This window comes from Oreochromis aureus, linkage group 11, assembly GCF_013358895.1.
Source record: "Oreochromis aureus strain Israel breed Guangdong linkage group 11, ZZ_aureus, whole genome shotgun sequence".
NCBI lineage: Eukaryota > Metazoa > Chordata > Actinopteri > Cichliformes > Cichlidae > Oreochromis > Oreochromis aureus.
In genome coordinates this window covers 22,195,619-22,205,618 of record NC_052952.1, presented here as the reverse complement: position 1 = coordinate 22,205,618, position 10,000 = coordinate 22,195,619, and positions in this window count along the sequence as shown.

Here is a 10,000-nt window from a genome sequence, read left to right as displayed (position 1 = left end):
AGGGACCAAGACTAAGACCCAGACTGGATTTAAACCCAGGACCTTCTTACTGTGCTTAGACAGTAACAAAAGCTACCAATCTGCACTACTGAGCTCTCAGCAAGTCTTTGTAAATAGCATTCATGCAGCAATCATAGTGTAAGAATGATGCTGCTGTTTTTGGAGACTACGTGCCATGGCTAGGAGTGCAATGCTCATTATGAGCTTTGGACGTGCTGAGATGTCAGCAAGAGCCAGGCTATATTTAGAAGTCATTCATGAGAGATTGCAATGATCTTTACACCTTACTGTCACTCAAAAGTAAATAAACACATTTTCACAATTCATTAGTTTAACTTTAAAAACACAATCCCTTTTCACCCTCAGTCACAGGTTGAAAGCTCATAAAGTGACAGCAAGAACAAACGTTTGTCATCGCAATGCTACTAATGCAAGCGCACACAGACACAATTAATCACAGTCTATGTGTGCATGTATGTGTGCAGGCCATGTGTGGTCCACGGATGATCCTGGGAGAAGAGAGCAGCAGGCAGGATCAGAGGCAGAGGATGGAGGGGTGGATTGGAGTGGGACAGAGAGACTGAGAGAGGGAGCAAAGGGTTGAAGGTCTAATTAATGGAAATGTAGGTTATTAGTCTCCTGATGAGGACACTGGCAGAGAATTAATTAACAATTATAATTAGCAAGATTGTTAGAGAGCAAAATGGTGTCAGCCAGCAAGATAATAGTGAGCTAGCGTGCATAAGGTGCGTGTGTGTGTTAGAGTTAGTCATCTTTGGTGAAAAAAAATAACAGCTGTGTGAACATGCCCTATCTGACAATGATATATGTCATTTCAGCATTAGTCATGCAGAACCAGCAGCTGATTGGAAATGATAGGGAGGGGGCTTTCCTTTGCTTTTTCTCTATAGAACTGCCTTTGCTGTCTTCATTTTCTGGCCCATAAGACTCCCAGTCTTCATTGGTCTTATCTTGGATGAGTCATGTTCTTGTTCTGTTGTCACAACTAAATGAGAAAGATGTCCTTGCGCAGTGAGAGAAAGACACAGGGGCACAAAAATATAAGCAGCAGACCATGCACTCTTCAGTAATAAATGCATTGGAAAACAAAACATAAATGGCTCCCAATGCGTGCTCTCCATGCAGCATGATGAGTAAGCACTTATGGCTCTAAAAGTGTCTGTATCAGTGTGCTTTTGCATGCCCATTGAAGCATGTGTGCGTGTTTGATCCCGGGCCATAAAAGTGAGCTGGTGTGCAGCCAGCCAATGATGCATTAAGGCTGTAAACCAAAAAGACGTATACACGTGGAAGTGTGAGAAACACACTGATTCGGGCTACATGATTAACAGCAAAGGGAAATGGTATAAAACACAGAAAGAACTGAAGCCAAAAGGAAATATACATCTGACAATGGAAAAAAACAGAAGACTGAAGACACCACAAAAAACCTGTCTCAGTTATGACCAACCACTAGTCCCTACTCACTCTTTTTCTCTCACGGTCTACAGATGGCCATCTCATTATTTCTGACCATGGCTTAATGAAACAGAAAATTCTACTCCGATAGAATCTTTTTGAGGGGGGGAGCAATCAGCACTTTACCAATTACATGCATCCATTATCATCTAACGAGTGCTCAGTCGTATCAAGCACCGACTTCAACCTGGCTGGCTTTCTCCAATGAAATTAAGGTAAATTGACTTGCCTAACTGTTGTTTGTGGAATCAGGGGAGAAGTGGTGTCTGAGGTAATCATATCTGCCTGTTAAATTTGTCTCTTCAGAATCAAATTGGCTCTGTTTGCCAGTATTGGCTTCTATTTGCTTTTTTAATGAAGTGTGGTCCGCTGTGTTTTTCAAAGAGAGCAACAAACCTCCACGCCAGTCAGATGAGACATTTGGCAGGCGATTAGGGTCTGTCAACATGGCCTACAAAACTCTCAGTCCTGAAACAAATAAGCCTGCTCTCCATATTTGTTTTACTCCTGACCTGCCTCTCAGTGCAATGTGAAATGCTGCAAAGTGGAAAACCGCACGCCTAAACAGAGGCATTTGAGCAAATCAAACATCTAAGCATGTAAGAGGTGTCAGGTATTAATGTCTTTAATATTACATCACTTTGTGCAGTCGTTTACAAGTTATGATTTTCATTACAACTCTGCTGAACCGGTGTAGTTCCAGGAAGTCTGTCTCTGTCATAGCTTGATTAAAGATGGACTCAAGCTGTGGGATCCCATTTTGAAATATTGAATTTCAGGCATTCGCCATCTTGGTGTTTTGAAACCAAATGAGCAAATGTGGGGTGGATATGACCAAGGAGCTGAGAAGACTGCACACTCATAAAGCATGCCTTACCCTAAAGCAAGCCCTTCTTTTTTATTTTCCTCTAAATACAGCCATAACTTAGAAAATGAACCTCATGGTGTATTAAAAAAGAGTTTAAACTAGCATCTGAGACCATAACTGTAATAGGAAAATGTTTACTGACCTATTAAATCAAGTGAGCCGTAGACTTCTATACAATTAGACTTTTTAGAAATCACAGGAGTTGCCATCTGCTAACACATGCTCTCTTCCATCTTATCACAAGCTGATGTGTGGTCAGGGAATGCTTCTAGTCATTTTTGCACTTAGTGACAATTTACCTGTAGTTTCCTTTTTACGTGTGAGGAAGAAAGAAAACCTACAGTCTATGCCCACGTTAGAAGGCCGTGGGGGTGGTGGATGGCACAACTGCACAACCTGCGACACCAATTTCAATGGACCAATTTCAAATGCTGAGTAAGTCCTACTGACTCTCAGACTACTACAACTGCATATACAAAAACTGATGCTCAAATGAGTATCCAGACCACCTACAAGTCCTCAGCTAGGAAACTAAAAAGAAAGGTTGGCTTTTCCACACTGGCTTCATTTCTCAGATACAGAGATTGCATCCATCTTTTAAATACAACACTAATGTCTCGGGCGCACTAGAGTAAAAATGGGACAGGACCTCCTTATGACTGAGAAAAATTGGTGGTTGTCTGATGATTGCACAGAATTTTTTTGACATTCAGTGACTGTTTGCAAATATTTGCAGCAGTTGCCCAGAGACTGAACGTGCAAGACCCTTAACTTCTTTGTGATTATTTTCAATTGCAAGGTGTGCAGAGGCTGCCTGATGGGATCCAACCTGTCTCTAAACATTTACAAAACTGACTGCAACCGCCGGTTTGCAAAAAATTGCCATCTTATAATCATAGTTTATAAAATAGTTAATAATCTCATTGCCATTTAATCTGTCTTGATGCACTAAAATCACTCTGAAGACGTGAGTGGTGGCCGACCTGGTCCTTGTCTTTGCAGAGCGCCATCATAAAAGGTAACTAGATTTCTCTGGATTTCTCTGGATTTTTTAAAATCTCCAACCAACCACTGTTTTTCCTTGGTATGCCTGTAGTGCTTTTCTATTTTGGTTTAGCACATTCTAGCATGCTGCTTCAGCATAATGCTTTCCACTGATGTGTAACTGTGCATTACCATATGTAGAGGGAAACCATATGTAATGGCTCTTGCTTAACTTGACTGATTGTATAAATGCATATGATTTACAAATGTTTTAGAAACTTTTAGAAACACTCAGGCAGTGAGCCTGACCCTGATGTCTGATTGTGTTAGCTAATAGTTTTTATTTACTCATCCAACAGCAACAGAGGAACATGAGCATTCGCGTAAATGTAAGTTCACTTTTCTTGTAGCTGTTTTGTTGGGAATACTGAGTTACAGACATCTGCATGATGAACTTCTTTCATATACCTGTAGTTATGTATTATACCATTACTATAAAATAAGGACTTTGTGAACTTTAAACTTCTTTCTATCTTGACCATTTTTTAATTTTGATATATAAAACATTCACTGTTGGCAGACTTCGTCTCCACTGGGTATGTGCAAAAGAAAAAAAAAAAACTAACAAGAACTCAAAGCCTCAGCTTTTGGGCTGCAAAATCTTCCTTACTGCTACAAGGAGGAAAAGAAGGTTGTGAACAAAATGCGCTCAAGGGGAAGGATGAAAGCAGGAGGGCAGGGGTTTCAGGGTAAGAGGGGCGATTGGATAATGAGGCATGTGGAGAACAAGGTAAAGTCTGAGGATATCTTAATCTTCATCCCAGTTTTCTAGGATGAATTCCCTTTGGGCAGGTGGCACTACACACACACACACACACACACACACACACAAGCAGTGGCAAATAAGGATGTAATACGAATAATTATTGTGTCCTAGATGCGGTGTTAATGTTGTTTCACACATACTAGCTGCACAAGACAGCAAACTTGCATTGCTGTTGATGTGAACGCTCTCTCTTAAGGACTGTCAGCACTGAAACATTGACTTTAGAGACAAATCAAGAAAATACAATTTAAATAGGGTGAACAGCACCGGCGCTTAGATTAGAGCTGAAATGATTATTCTATTAATTGTTCAGTTCATTCATAGAAAATTACTCAGGATTTTCTTTTCTTTTTCTTTTTTTAAACAAGATTCATTCAGTGTTTTTTTTAAAGCCTCATATTCTCTTAAGGCTACTCAAATGTACTACCCTGCTCTCCTCTGTTTTATCTTTATGTAAATATAATATCTATAACTTCGGGATAGTAGGCTGAACTAAAAAGAGGCTTTTAAGACATCACCTCCAGCAATCTGCGATTGTGATGGCCGTTTTTTGGACTATTCTTAGAACAAGCACTTCATTGAGAAAAAAAACAAACAAAAAACATCATCTTGGGTAATCTGTGTCAGCATGAGCACAATGAAGAACAACAGAAAATACACGTTGTTGTGGTTTACTCTAATGGTGTGAGACAGAATATCCGCAGAGATGCGAATAAATGAGACAAAATTTGCATAAAAAATTGCATGTGCATTATTGTGTAAACACCCTCTGTGCCCATTACCATTAAAACTAATCAAATAGCCACAGATTGCAACAAACACTGCTTGGGATGGCAAAAAAAGGAAGTGCAAACATACAAACACACAGACACACATTTGTGCACATGTTGTCTCTCTCTTACTCTCTGTCACACACATAAACAAACATTGGTTTTAGCTGTGGGTCAGTTAGCCCATTTGTCCCCGGATGTAGCTCGGTGTGGCTCGTGTGGAAGAAGCGAGAAATTGGCTGTGTAGCTGGGGAAAAAAAGAGCAAGATGAAAGGATGCTTGGATGTTTTTTCAACTTCAGAGATCAAGCTGATGAGTTGTAGAACCCTGTGGCGGAGCATACATGATAAAAAAGAAACAGAGCACTCTTTCCACATGTGCTGTACTGCGTGTCTGAGTGAAGTGTGTGTAGATACGCGTGGATATGGATATAAAGACAGAAAGAAGATAAGAAATTATATAATAATGTATACATATCAATATGTATAATTATACAATAATGCATATGGCATGTGCAACAGATAATAAAAGATTAGAAGAAGAAACAACGTAGGAATTATCAATCAAATACTGCAGGAACACACTGGTTAGGCTAGAAATGTTTTAAGGAAGGGATAAACTAGAGAAAGGAGAATATAAATGAAATGACGGAGTCAGTCAGAGGAAACAGAATCAAAAGAAGATCAAAACACAAGATGAAGGAAACCTGTTACTGGCAGAATAGTGAGAAAGATGGAGATTGGAGAGGTGTAGGAGCATGGAGCCACTGCACTGCTTAGCAAGACACAATGCTAGACAGAGGCAGAATGATAGCGGCAAAGACAGAAAGAGAGCGAGCGAGTGTTAAGCCCTGCGCTGCAGACATGCGTTACAAATCCCCAGGGAGCCGGTGGCAGATCAGTACAGGATCAATCTGCTGCACCTCAGCAGGGACGCAGAACACTCCTTCAATTCCCACACACCCTTCATCAATGTGTGTGTCATCATACTGTATGTGTGTGAATACCTGAGGTGGGGTGGGCTAGGGTGGGGGTGTGTGAATACCTGAGGTGGGGTGGGCTAGGGTGGGGGTGTGTGGAGGAGAGGATGGGAAAATAGGGGGTTGGGTTGGGTTTAGTTATTCATCAGCAGATTAACCCAAACTACAGTACTGCGCAAAATTCTTGAGCCACTTCTCATTTCTTTGTATTTTGCCAGGAAAGCGTGAAATAGGTCCGATTATCTATTGAAACATAAGCAGTATGTAAGGCAAAAACAGAGTTTATAAGTCAAGTCAAAGAAACTTTTATTTATCTATTTATATAGCATGTTTTAAACAACCTTCGTTGACCAAAGTGCAAAATATACAAAATGTACACCATAGAAAACAGTTACTAAATTAACAATAAAAATAAACTAAAAAATCAAATAAAACAAGTAAATAAGACTGTGATTGGATAATAAAAGCCAGGGTATTATGCTCAACTAGACCTGAAAGCAACAAATACGTTTTAAAATAGTTTTAATATGACTGAGAGACTGGGAGCAGCTGGTTTAACCTTGGTACTCTGGTAGGATTTCAAAGGTTCTGTTAAGTAAGGTGGCGCCAAACCATTAAGACTCTTAGAAACAAGTAATAAAACTGGAATGGACTGGAAGCCAGTGCAAGGAGCCCAGTATACGTGTAATGTAATCACACCATTTCTTTCCAGTCAAAAGGCCAGCTGTTGTATTTTGAACAGTTTGCAGGTGACAAACTAAGGACTTATCAGAGCCAACATATAAAGTGTTACAAAAGTAAATTATAGTGTGATCTCTCAAAGTCCTGTGGCAGGAGGTAGACCTTCACCTTACTGAGAAGTCTTAGTTGAAAGAAACTTGTCTTAACATCAAATTTTAAAGCACTGTCGAGTCACATCAAGGTTCCTTGCAAAAAAGCTAAAAGACTGATGGCGCTGTCATATCCATCTGAGAGGTCGGGTCACCCAGATAAAATTTTTGTTTTTCTTTTGTTCAGATTAAAGAAGTTTATCTCCAACCAGGATTGTACATCTCTGCGACTGTTTACTAGTGTCTGAATAGAAACATGGCTAGGCAAATATATCTTTAGGTCATCTGCAAAGCAATGAAAGCAGACATTATGCTTTTTAAAAATGGACCCCAACAAGCTTGAAACTAAATACTTCAAATGACTACGTTTACTCTTCATCACAGCCTGAACTCTCTTTGGCATCTTTCTTGTAATTTCTTTAAGCAGTCTTCAGGAATAGTTCTCCGGGATTCTTAAACAAAATTCAAAACCCTTCTTCGAAACTTGGCTGCCTTTTGTTTGGTTCTCTGTCAAGTTGATCTCGCACTGCTTCAATAATTTTAAGGGCGGGGCTCTAGGGAGACCAATCCATGACTGATAGTTCCACTGTGCGTTTTTCTATCCAGCTATGCTCGTAAAGCATTGGCCGTGTCTTTAGGATCACTGTCCTACTGAAAAATGAAGACGCTGCCAATCAGAAGCTTTATAAATGGTATTGCACGGTGGATCAAAATCTGATTGTACTTTTCTGCGTTCATCATCCCATCAATTTTGACAAGATCCCCAACACCACTGTTTTACAGATGTCTGTAGATACTCACAGTTGTACCTCCTATCTACAGACGATAAGGGAACCAGAAATTTCTCATTTGGATTCATCGCTCCATAAGACCTGTTCTCACACATTTTCATTCCGCTTCTTGTGTAATTTGCCACACCTCACCATTTTCTCCATGATTCTCTTACTTAATGGTTTCTAGGCAGCCACCCTTCCACTGAGACCATTTCTGATGAGGCTTCAGTGAACAATAGGTGGATCAACTGCATGGCCAAGTGTATCTCTTAGTCCCTGTGTCAGGGCTTTGCTGGATTTTTTTCCTTTCTTGCAGACATGACTTTCAGATACTGTTTATTCCACTACAGATTACAGAATACATGCCCCAAAATGTATTTTGTAACGTATTCCATTACGTTACTCAATGAGAGTAACGTATTCTGAATATTTTGGATTACTTAATATATTATCAAGCTTTTTACAACTACATGAATGTACTATTGCTGTGTGATTACTGAAGAATACTCGCCATACCAATACCAACTAGATTTTTAATTCTTAATATAAAATGAGTAACAGTAGGGTGGACATTAGGTAATGCTGCACTTTTTGCAGTGATCTCGTATAGAAACCTATTCCGTGCGTATATAAAACAGGTCCACGGCTCCGAACCGTAGTAAAGGGACCTCTGGCTAATACGTCGGGTTTGTGTTGGGCTCGTAGTCGAAAACGAGCTTTACTTTGTTGTCTGGGTCAACTTTGCTAGTGAGAGACAGAGAGAGGCGTTGAAAGGCTGCTCCAACGGAACTTATTGTTTCGGAGAAAAACACGAACACAGTGTACAGTCGAGTCTTAATAGCTTACTTACAACTGGGCTACACTGCCCATGAGGCTACATTCTTTAGGGCTATGCCTGTAACACTCTGCCTATTGCCTTCATATTAAATCAGTTTTTGAATAATAATTTTTACAAATATTTCGTCATGTCAATATGCGGGCCGCAAGTAGAGGTGACATGGGCCGCGAGATTGAGACACAGGCATTAGAGCCTCTTAATGCGTGTTTTGTTTGGGTTTCCACCGGCGTGGAATTACCAAAAATAGAAAGGGGACAGCCTAACATATGAAACAGGAAAAGACCGCCGTGTAATCCATTTATTTCAACAAAATAACTGTATTCTGAATACCACCTTTTTAAACGGTAACTGTAACAGAATACAGTTACTCATATTTTGTATTTTCTAATACGTAACGTATTCCGTTACTCCCCAACACTGTTCATATTTCAGTGTCCTGGTTTAAACATTCCACTGAAAATGGTCAGACAGAAAGACTGGACTGAAATTAAGAAAAAAAAGCAGCCAATGTCAAAAGAAAAACTTTGAAAGAACTTCAGAAAGACTCGAACCATTGCGCAAGACCACTTTTAAAAATTACAAGAAAATCTGGCTCCTTGGAAGGCAAATATAAAGAGATTAGGAGTGGCTCAAGACTTTTGCACACTACTGTTTTTACTATAGAACTTCCAGAGAAAAGCAGAGTTGAGCAGCATGCACTTAATATAATGTATACTTAATCAAATAAAATTTGTATTCCTGTATTTGACATTCACAAAAGCGCTCAGTGGGAAACTACATCACTGCTGGCATCCAACTGCACACGGCTCTAAGATAAATGATGAGACACAATGCAAGTGATAGAAATATCACATGGATCAGTTTATCCCCATCTACTCTCCCATCATAGTCATTAGAGAGAAAAGCATAACACTGACCTCAGATCAGTGTTTGGGGACACAATGATCCAACTGCCTGTAACTCAATCTTATTAGAGCGTTAAGTCATTACTGCATGTACACACAGAGGCCTCACAATGCAATTAGCCATTAGCCCATCACACTGACAAAGCACGGCTAATTAGGAGATCGCAGGCGCACGGGGAGCTGAACAAAACATATTTAAGACCCCCTCAACGCTCTTATCAAATATCATGTGTCAGGTAATATTTAGTTATTTAGACTGTGCTGTATCTTTTAATATATTTTCAGCTGTGGCAATGAGATGAGAGATTTTTAAGAAATGATGATGACGAAAGTTTAAACAATTTCAAAGTCAGTTTCATATAACTTTGTGTTTTCTATATTCATTATTCGTGATAATGACTTCTGTCCATGCGGTTTAAACGGTGGTCTTCCAATACAAACATGCTACAAGGGTCTAGAGCTGACTTCTTAGAAATTTACATCAGGGAAAAGCTCTGTTGTGTGTGAAATTCTATTCTGATCATCGAAAACACATCTGTGTGTGTTTTAGCAGGGTCTGAGCTGGTCGGGCGGCTCTGACTTGCACTCTGTAGCCTGAAGTTGTGGGTTGAGGCAGCGTGTTAGGTGTGTTCCTCTTTTTGAGGGCAAAAGAAGTGGATTATGTTAGGTCAACTCTGGCCAGATCAAAGCAGAAGTCTGACAGGAGCTGAGAAAACTCTGAGGAAAAATATGCTACAGAGCATGCACA